General features: G+C 35.7%; 1 pseudogene; it reads left to right on the top strand.

The window, feature by feature from the left end:
- The first annotated feature begins 7,234 nt into the window (after positions 1-7,234).
- On the top strand, positions 7,235-8,188 carry LOC148007025 (vomeronasal type-2 receptor 116-like; annotated as a pseudogene).
- The last annotated feature ends 3,330 nt before the right edge of the window (positions 8,189-11,518 follow it).

Below are 11,518 nucleotides of genomic sequence, written 5' to 3'. Positions count from 1 at the left end.
GGCTCTGGCAGAGACTCTCATGAGACAACTACATCATGCTCCTGTTAGCATACATCTCTTGGAATTCCTAATAGAGACTGGGTTTTGTGACTGCATGTGGGGTGGATCCACAAGTATGCCAGTCCCTGGATGGCTCTGCTTTCAGCCTCTGCTCCACACTTTGTCACCTCATTTCTTCCTGTTAGTATTTTGTTTCCCCTTCAAAAAATGACTGAAGCATCCACACTTTGTTTTCTTCTTGAGCATCATGTGGTCTGTAAATTATATCTTATGGATTCTGAGCTATTGGGCTAATATCCTCTTATTAGTGAGTACATATCATGTGTGTTCTTTTGTGACTCATTACCTCACTCAGGATGTTTTTTTTTAGTTCCATACATTTGCCTAAAAATTTCATGAAGTCATTGTTTTAATAGCTGAGTAGTACTCCATTGTATAAATATACCACATTTTCTATATCCCTTCCTCTGCTGAAGGACATCTAGGTTCTTTCTACTTTCTGGCTTTTATAAATATCATTGATATGAGCAGAGTAGAGCATGTGTCCTTGTTATATTTTGGAGAATCTTTTGGGTGTATGCCAAGGAGTTGTATAGCTGGGTCTTCAGGATGTACTATTTGTAATTTCCCAAGGAACTTATTTCCAGAGTAGTTTCACCAGCTTGAAATGCCACCAATGGTGGAGGAGTGTTCTTCTTTCTCAACATCCTCACCAGCATTTATGGTCAACTGAGTTTTTGATCTAAGCCATTCTGATTGGTGTGAGGGGGAAATCTCAGGGTTGTTGTGATTTACATTCCCTGATTATTAAGGTGGATGAACATTTGGTGAGGTGTTTCAAGGCCATTTGGATATTTCTCAGGTGAGAATTCTTCATTTAGCTCTGTACCCAATTTTTAATCTGGTTACTTGATTCTATGGAGTTTACCTTTTTTGTTCTTCTATCTAATATACTAGACATTAGAACTCTATTGAATATAGAATTGGTAAAGAAATTTTCTTAGTCTGTTAATTTCCATTTTGTCCTATTGACAGTGTCCTTTGCTTTACAGAAGCTTTGCACTTTTATGAAGTCCCATTTGTGTACTTTTTATTTCCTTTTTAATTGGATATTTTTATGTATTTACATACAATGACTTATGCTCTAAGATCAAGAATCGACTAATGAAACCTCATAGAATTGCAAAAGTTCTGTAAGGCGAAGGACACTGTCAATAAGACAAAAGGGAAAGCAAGAGACTAGGAAAAGATCTTTACTAATCCTATATCTGATACAGATTAATATCTCATATATACAAAGAACTCAAAGAGTTAGACTCCAAAGAATCAAATAATCCCATAAAATTGGGTACAGAGCTATTGGTGTCCTATTAAAGAAAATTTCCTCTGCCTATGTGTTCGAGGCTCTTCCCCACATTCTTTTATATTAGTTTCAGTGTATCTAGTTTTATGTGGAGGTCCTTGATCCACAGACTTATGAATTGTACAAGGAGTCAAAGATAGATTGATTTGCATTCTTCTACATGCTGACTGCCACTTAAACCAGTACCATTTGTTGAAAATGTGATTTTTTTCCCCCACTGAATGCTTTTAGCTCCTTTGTCAAAGATCAAATGAGCATAGGTGTGTGGGTTCATTACTGGGCTTTCAATTATATTTCACTGATCTACCTGCCTGTCTCTTTACCAATACCATACAATTTTGATAACTATTGTTCTGTAATACAGCTTGAGGTCAGGGATGGTAATTTCTCCAGAAGTTCATTTATTGTTGAGGATAGCTTTTGCTATCCTGGGTACTTTGTTACTGCAAATGAATTTTCAAATTTCTTTTTGTAACTCCATGAAGAATTGAGTTGGAATTTTGATGGGAATTGCATTGAATCTGTAGGGTGCTTTTGTAAAATTGCCATATTTATTATATTAATCCTTCCAATTCAAGATCATGGCAGGTCTTTCTGTCTTCTGAGATCCTGTTCAATTTCTTTCTCCAGTGACTTGAAGTTCTTGTCTTATAAATCTTTCATTTGCTTTGTTAGAGTCACACCGAGGTATTTTATGTTATTTGTGACTATTATGAAGGATGTCATTTCCCTAATTTCTTTGTTTATATAAGGGCCTTGAATTCCTGATCTTTCTAGGACTTTTATCTTGAAGGGGTTTTGAATTCTGTCAAATGATTTCTCAGCATCTAATGAAATTATCATGTAGTTTTTGTCTTTGAGTTTGTTTACATAGTAGATTATGTTGATGATTTTCTGCATATTGAATAATCCCTGCATCCCTAGGATGAAACCTACTTGATCATGTTGGATGGTCATTTTGATCAGTATTTGGATTTGGTTTGCAAAAATTTTATTGAATATTATTGTGTCAATATTCATAAGGGAAATTGGTCTGAAGTACTCTTTCTCTGTTTGGTCTTTGTGTGGTTTAAGTATAAGCATAATTGTAGCTTCATAGAAGGAATTGGGTAGTGTTCCTCCTGTTTCTATTTTGTGGAATAGTTTGGAAAATATTGGTATGAGGCCTTCTATAAAGGTTTGATAGAATTCTGTACTAAACCCATATGGTCTTGAACTCTTTTTGGTTGGGAGACTTTTAATAATTGCTTATATTTCTTTAGGAGTCATGAGCTTGTTCAGATTAAATGGTTTGTCTGATCATGATTTAACTTTGGTACCAGTCATCTGTCTAGAAAATTGTCCATTTCAACCAGATTTTCCAGTTTTGTTGAATATAGGCTTTGTAGTAGGATCTGATTTTTTTTTTAATTTCCTTAGACTCTGTTATTGTTTGCCCACTTACACTTCAGATTTTGTTAATCTGGATACTCTCTCTATGCCCTCTGATTAAAGTGGCTAAGTTTTTATCTATCTTTTTTATTTTCTCAAAAGGAACTAACTCCTGGTTTTGTTGATTCTTTGTATAGTTCTTTTTGGTTCTACTATGTTGTTTTTAGCCCTGACTTGAACTCCTCTTTGGTGTATTTTCTTCTTTTTGTTCCAGAGATTTCGTGTCTGCTGTAGAGCTGCTAATGTATGCTCTCTCTTGTTTCTTTGTAGAGGCACTCAGAGCTATGAGTTTTCTTCTTAGCACTTTTTTCATTGTGTCCCATAAATTTGGGTACGTTGTGTTATAATTTTCATTAAATTCTAAAAAGTCTTTAATTTCTTTTTTTATTTCTTCCTTGAAGAAATTATCATTAAATAAAACTTTATCCAACTTTCATATACATATCATATTTCTGTTGTTATTGTTATTATTGAAGACCAGCCTTAGTCCCTGGTGATCTGGTTGGGTGCATGGAATTCTTTCAATCTCCTTGGATCTTTGAGGCTTGTTTTGTGACTGATTATATGGTCAGTTTTGGAGAAGGTATCATGTGGTGCTGAGTAGAAGGTATATTCTTTGGTTTTAGGATGAAATGTTCTATAAATATTTGTTAAATCCATTTGATTCATAATTTTTGTTAGTTTCACTATGTCTGTGTTTATTTTCTGTTTCCCTAGTCTGTGTACTGATGAGGGTGTGGTGTTTAAATCTCCTACTATTGCTATGTGAAGTGCCTTGGTTGCTTTAAGCTTTAGTAAGGTGTCTTTTATCAAGGTAGTTGCCCTTTCATTTGGAGAATAGATATTTAGGATTGAGAGTTCATCTTGGTGGATTTTTCCTTTGATGAATATAAAATGTCCTTCCTTATCTTTTTTGATAACTTTTGGTTGAAAGTCAATTTTGTTTGATATTAGAATGGTTACTCCAGCTTTTTTCCTTGGACCATTTGCTTGGAAATTCTTTTTCAGCCTTTTCCTCTGAGTTACTGTCTGCCTTTGTCTCTAAGGTGTGTTTCCTGTAAGCAGCAAAAATCTGGATCCTGTTTACATATCGAGTCTGTTAGTCTATGTCTTTTTATTGGGAAATTGAGTCCATTGTTGTTAAAAGATATATTTTTTTTTGGGAGCTGGGGACCGAACCCAGGGCCTTGCGCTTCCTAGGCAAGCGCTCTACCACTGAGCTAAATCACAACCCCTGTTGTTAAAAGATATTAAGTGATTGTTTTTTCCTGTTATTTTTGCTGTTAGTGGTGGAATTATGTTTCTGTGTCTGTCTTCTTTTGGTTTTGGTGCAAGAAATTACCTTTTTATCCTTTTTCTATGGTTTAGTTTCCCTCCTTGTGTTGGAATTTTTCATCTATTATCCTTTGTAAGGCTGGATTTATAGAAAGATATTGTCTAACCTTGGCCTTGTCATGGAATATCTTTTCTTCTTATCTGGTTCCAATCCCTGTTAGCAGCTTTCCTCAGCATATATTCTATGGTTCTGGTTTGTGTGTGTGTGTGTGTGTGTGTGTGTGTGTGTGTGTGTGTGTTTCCAAGACAACTTCAGCATTATAGCTTCTCATTCCAATGTCTGGAATCCATATATTATCTAGGCTCCTCCAAAAGGCTTATATTACTTCCATAGCTCAGCCCTCTGTAGCACTCCAGGCTCTGGTTGACTCCATTCTACTGTTGCTGGTATTCTTGGTAATAATACCATGTTTCTGACATCTCCAGAACACTGGATTCTCCCACTGCCGCTAGGCTTCACCAATTAATTTCCTTTCATAGGCTTTGTTTAAGCTCCTAAGCTTCAATGTCTTTGCACAACACCTGCAGTCCTGAGGTATCAACTGCAACTGATGCTTTATCTTCACCAATGTCTTTTCTGGCCTCTCATAGTGCCAAGCTTCAGCTATTCTCCATGACTCCTTCATACTTTCAAAATCAGTACCACCTGTGTGACTCTAAAACCAAGTCCAACTGCAGCACCAAGTAAAACCTTGGGTATACAGCTTCTCTGTATTCACAGAAAACACTTCCCAGATGAATTCACCTCTATTCTTAACTATTGCTAATTTTTTAGCTCCAGCTAACCAGCCTCAATTATTCCAGTAATCTCCTTCTCTTATTAACCCATAGGCCAGAACCCCATGGCCAATGTTGCCAAGTTTGTCTACCTACTAGTACTGGAATATGGCTTTCCACTTTCTATTACCAGGTTTTGTTTTACAACTCTCTGGCTGCACGTGTTTGGCTTTACTGGGCTTGATCTGTAGACTGATCTTCAACCCAAGGTCTGCATGGCTCTGTTTCCTGAATGCTGAAATGTACTATCCCACTTAGATTTTCTCTAGTTGGAATTGACTCTGTCACAGGCTGGACTTAAACTCAGATATCTGCTTTGCTTTGTCACCGTGCCTTGGCCTAAGTTTTTCACGGCTACTGTTCATCACATCTTGGTCAAAAGCCTGTCTCTTCCAGTTTTCCCTGTATTTCTGGATTGTAGTTCATTCCATATTAAAATTCCAAAGTATTCCTTTTTCAACTGAAAATACAAACAATAAGTTTGGTTGGGTGGGTTCTTGCCTGGAGATCCATGCTCTTAATTCATTCATTCTCTCTTTGAACATAGGAATCAGCTTTATTTCATTTCTTGGTGCCCTTTTAATTTTACTTGAGCAATGTGTTTTATATTTTTTACTTTCTAATCTTGCTATGCTTGCATGAAAATGTTCTTCCTGAGACTTAATCAGATATCTAAGTCTATGTTCAGCTCTTTGGGTCTTTCTTTGCCAATCCAGTTAATATAATTCTTTTTATCTTAGCCTCAGTTAGTCTCTTTAGACAAGGGCAAAAGGTAGACACATACTTCAACAAAATACCACAAGAGCAGCCCCATGTAAAAATTCTTTTCCTCTGATACTTCTAGAACTAAGCTTCTGCAGTTCAATTTACCCTCAGCAACAAAGTATTCCATATTCATACAAGGATGGCCCATTAAACCCCACTTAAAAATTGTATTGCTTTCCAAATCAAAAATCTCATGTTTTCCATTCTTATAACCAAAAACATGGTCAAGGTTATCTCAGCAATAACCCACAATTGGGGTATTGCCTATGTTTTAGCTTGATTTTTACTTCTGTAAACAAAAACTTTGACAATGTCAACTTTTAAAAGAACAATATTTAATTAGAACTATCTTACAAATTTTCAGTAAGTTATCCTCAAGTCAAGAGCATGACAGTATCCAGGCAGTCATGAGACAAGAGTAGGTGAGGGTTCAACATTGTCAGGTGAAAGATTCTAGGAAAAGACTGACTTCCAGGCACCTAGGATGAGGGCCTTAAAGCCTACACCCACAGTGAAATACTTTTTTCAACAAGACCACACTTCCAAATATTGGCACCCTCTGGACCAAGTATATTCAAACTAACATGCCCAGATAATATAATTGATAAATATGGCAGCATATATTTTTGTATTAATCATAATATTTCCAAACATTTTTAAAAGCTTCACAGCAGAGGATTATAATCTTTTTGAAAATCCCTCACATCTTCTGGGAATAATCTATTTATGAGAAAGTATATGCTTGTTTCAAATGGTAAAAAACATTATTGACTGGTATTTGAATACTATCTAATGTAATAGCGTTTATTTCATAAACTCGAGCAGAGAATATACAGAATTTGAGAACACAAGGAATTTTGAGGAAAAAAAGGAAATTTAGAATAGAAGAAAACATCTGAAAAGTATTGCAAAGACTACTTCCTTTAATCTAGGTTTTCTATGTTTAAGTTAAAAAGGATATGTGAGTTATGAGTACTATCAGGGCACAGGTACTTTTTTGCAATGTAATTTAGTATTCGAGTTACTTTCAAAAGAGGTACAGCATTGTCACTAAAGGTAAAAATATAGTACAAAAAGAAAACAAAATCATTAAGTTAGTAAAATTTAAATCACAATTAAGAACATCGTTAAGGAATTTACTGGAAGGTGATCAGTACCTGAAAAAATAATACTATTCTTTACAAAGGTAGAGCTTAAAAGTCTACATATTTTCCCACTGAAACCATTCCAGTTGTACATGCTCTAGCTCTTCTAAATGGATTGAGTAGTTATTTAAATGTAAGAAGTAGAGATACAGAGGACATTGAGTAGTGAGTAAAAAGTTAGGGAAGGAAATGAGTGTGATGGTAGTAACTAAAGAAGGATTAGATCAAGTCCTATTATATGTGAATATAAATATGGAAAGAAATAAGGAAGGACCAAGGTGCACTTTATAAAATTAGAATTATGCATACCAGTATGTAAGTTAATTTTTCCCTGAGAAAACAAAGTACAGTGACTTCTGTGATAGTCCCTGTATTTAGAAATATTTCAGAATAAAATCTTAGCCTGGACTCATGACCTCATGATGACATATATTTCTGAACAGAGTCTGACAAGTGTCTGAGGGGTCCAGATAGTCATTATGCAAATACAGAGAAGAGCAACTGCTACCAATAAACTTCGAGCTTTCTGGCCTGTGAAGAACCCTTGGGGCTGGCACTAACCAGCATAGCTTTATGTTTATCTGCACTTACAGATTTTGTTATAGGGATCTTTGTGAAACACAGAGACACTCCCATTGTCAAGGCCAATAATCAAGCTCCGAGTTACATTTTGCTCATCACACTCAAATTCTGATTTCTATGTTCTTTGAATTTCATTGGTCAGCCCAACACAACTGGCTGCATCCTTCAGCAGACAACCTTTGGAGATGCATTCACTGTGGCTCTTGCCACTGTGTTAGCCAAAGCTATTACTGTGATCCTTGCCTTTAAGGTCAGTTTTCCAGGAAGAATGGTAAGGTGGCTAATGATATCAAGGGGTCCATACTACATTGTTCCTATCTGCACCCTGATCCAACTTCTTCTTTGTGGAATATGGATGGCAATGTCTCCATCATTCATTGACCGAGATGCTCATACTGAACATGGACACATCATCATTTTATGCAACAAGGGTTCATCTCTTGCTTTCCACGCTGTACTGGGATACCTCTGTTTCTTGGACCTGGGAAGTTATACCATGGCCTTTTTGTCTAGAAATTTACCTGATACATTCAATGAATCCAAATTTCTATCATTCAGTATGCTAGTGTTCTTCTGTGTCTGGGTCACCTTTCTTACTGTCTACCACAGCACTAAAGGGAAGGTCATGGTGGCTATGGAAATATTCTCTATTTTGACTTCCAGTACAACACTCCTTGCCTTCATATTTGGTCTCAAGTGTTACATTATCTTGTTGAGACCAGACAAGACTTCATTTAATCATATAAGGAAAAAAACACATTCTAGGTGGAAGTATTCTCCTAAAATATAGTTGAAAAAATAAGTTTAGCTTTTATGTTGACAACTTCATAGGAATAATTCATATATCATTCTAAAACATGTTGTACAGTTATAATATGAATGCAATGCAATTATAGCAGGTTTTATTTCTTTACCTAACTATATTATAATATTATAGTATGAAAGCCATTTATTTTTCATGTTTCTGGTCGTTCAACTTCTCTGAGTTGAAGACCTGATGGCTCTATTCCCGGATCATTTCGAAAGTTTGTATCCTTTTTCAATATAAACTCTTCCTTTTTATATATAGTTTCAATTTTTTTGAACTTCATAAATATTCTTCGTTCTGCTTGAAATAGCAAAACATTTAGTTTGGAAAGTCCATTGGAATATATTTTCTTAATGTCCATTAATTAATCATACTTAAAATTTAATTTCCATACAAATAGTACATAAAGTTATTGTGTATTTAATTTTCAATATATCATGTTAGAAGATGAACAACATGGTATATGTAAAGCTCTCAAGGCATTTACTAAATTTATAATGGTCTGTTTGAATTTTGTTTTTATATTAAAAAGCACCGGCTATCTGTTATAATTTAAATGTTATCTTTTAAATATAATAGCTTTCTAGTCAAGTGAGTTATTTATATCTGAGTCTAAAGAAGATACAATGTGTAATGGAATGCTTGAAGGTAAAACTTTCTGAGTCATGAAGAACATCTCTCCAGGATGAAAATGTTTTAGTTTGGAAGGCTATGCCTACCCTATGTCCAAAGTCCTCTGTGCTCTGTAAACAGTCCTTATACTTTTGAAACTACACAATCTGTCATCCCAAGGATTGGAAAATTTCCACAGTATATAATATTCCACAGTATGCACCTGGGAATAACCATCAGTTGTAAGAAGAATGTGTTCCTTGGAAAATATAGAATTTAAGATGGTGTAGACTTCTGTTGCCAAAGTATTTACAGATATGAAAAATGTTTGTTTTTTTATTATTTCTTTACTTGTTTCAATCACCATTTGAAACCTTTGAGTCAATTGCAGAACCACCACCAGATAGCTTTGTCAGGAAGATAAGGTACTTCATATTTTCTCTGATGTTGCATTCCCTTTTAAAAAACTTGTTATTGATGCATCCTAAATTTAAAATCAGGCACCCAAAATTCCATTCATCTCCCTATTCAGTTGTACAACCATCTCCCTTGCAACATTCCCCCTCAAAATAAAAAACAAACAAACAAAAATAAAAATATCTCTATGTGGAAGGAATAGACTGCCAGAATGTCCCACTGCATAATATATTGCCCACATTTCTTTACTTACACATATTCATTGTATTGATTCATTTATTGACTATGAGTCCTATGAGTACTATACTATCCATATGGGTTACTTACCAGGACTGCTCTGCAACATCATGTTCTTACCATTTGTATTTGACATTCTTCAGATTTGAATCTGTATGTTTGGGTCTCTCATGTACTCCAGAAGATCATAAAGCAAATGTGTAGGAGAACCAACTAAAAGTTCTGGATCTATCTATGACTGGGTAGTTGCTGAGCCACACCCACATCATCAGAAAGAGCTTCCCAGCTATATCTCAGATACCTTACTTAATGCTGAAACCTGTAAGAGGCAGAACAAACACTCCTTCTCTCATGTCCTAAGGTCTATCTTTAATATGCAGAGCCATGACCAACTGTAGTGTCCTCACAAGGAGAGATGCTGGCCATGCTCTTCCAAGTGTTGTATCCAAGAAGAGACAGGAACAGTTTTCTTGCTCTCATTACCTCAGGCCAGCCATCTTCCCCTGCCATAATTGATTGGAAGGAAATAACTTATTGGCATCTCTCCACAGCCCACCCCAATGCACAATAAACAAATTACAGGGCCAGAAATGATATAATCATACCATTATAGGTCACTTAACTTTGTCCACAGCACCAACCTTATCTCTACTGTGCTACTCATGTGATGTATAGGATCTTCCTTTCAGAGTGGTACAGTGGGTGAGGGTTAGGAAACGCTCTGCTATTCTCATGAGCACAGAAATAGGTTCCCAGTTTAATGAATGTAGTGAAAAATTGTCCTTTTCTTTTTTACTGTTGGTTTTTTTTTACAAATGCCTTTTCATGCAATTTATTAAAACAGTGATTTGGAAAAATATACTTGAGGCAGTGATATTGTTATATGGAGTTATTCTCTTCCTTTTTTGATATTATGTTATATTGGTTAAAATATATAATATTTACATCCTCATCACAGTCTTCCCTCCCTCCTCTATTCTTCATCCCCACATCTTACCTCTTCTCCTCCACTGAACAAGCCTGCTGGGTACATAGTTGTTCACTGGCCTCTATGTGTGATTTGTGCATATTCCCACACAGTTTATTATGGAGACTTATACATATGAAATTTTGAGTGTGACTTACTTTTATGCCTACTTCAATGACTTTGCCTAAGAAATAACATAAAGTCTGTCCACTAGCAGCCAGAGAAGTAGTCAATCTTCTAGATTTTGTACTTGTCTTCCTGAAAGATCTTATTACTGTTTTCTAATGGATTTCCAGATGTCTCACCTTGACATAAGCTTCATGTAGCAAGCAAAGATCATTTGCTCCTATTGACTTCTCACGGTCTACTCAAAGCCTTGCTTAAGATTTTCATTGACTCCTGACTTTTTTTTTCTCATTCTTTTCTAGCTTTGGTTATTGTGATGGTTTCTTTATGCATGGCCCAGGGAATGGCACTTTTAGAAGGGACCACCTTGTTTGTAAAGGTGTGTTACTATGGCTGTGGTCTATTAGCCCCTCAACCATAGATGCCTGGAAATGAGTCTTCCACTAGAAGCCTTTAGAGGAAGATGTATAACTCTCAGCTCTGCCTGCATCATGCCTACCTATATGTTACCATATTTCCACTTTGATGATACTGGACTGAACGTCTAACCCTGTAAGCCAGCCATAATTAAATGGTATCCTTATAAAATTTTCCTTGATCGTCGTGTCTGTTCACAGTAGGAAAACCCCAAATAAGACAGTTATGTTATGAATAATATGGGTTCTGAAACTAATCATCCTTGCTCTGAGTAATTTGGTCCCTCTTCTCTTAAACTTATTTAATACTGTATCTGTTTTCTGGAATACATCTTCTAAAGGGTCCATATGGCTCAGAGTTCCAAATAGAGATTTATGCCTGTCCATGAATGCCCCCTTCCAGACGAAACTCCCCAAGTAATCATTAACTTAGTACAAACATTGGCTTTTGCTCTGAGCCCACTTTGATGTATTCTTATAAGATACAGCTTTCTATACATCTGGGAGTTTTTCTTTCTCTTCCTTTACAAAGTTTCA

The sequence above is a fragment of the Rattus norvegicus genome, chromosome 1 (assembly GCF_021556685.1).
Source record: "Rattus norvegicus strain SHRSP/BbbUtx chromosome 1, alternate assembly SHRSP_T2T, whole genome shotgun sequence".
In the NCBI taxonomy this organism is placed as follows: domain Eukaryota; kingdom Metazoa; phylum Chordata; class Mammalia; order Rodentia; family Muridae; genus Rattus; species Rattus norvegicus.
The sequence above is the reverse complement of the archived record's forward strand: the minus strand, read 5'-3'. Positions and strand labels throughout refer to the sequence as shown.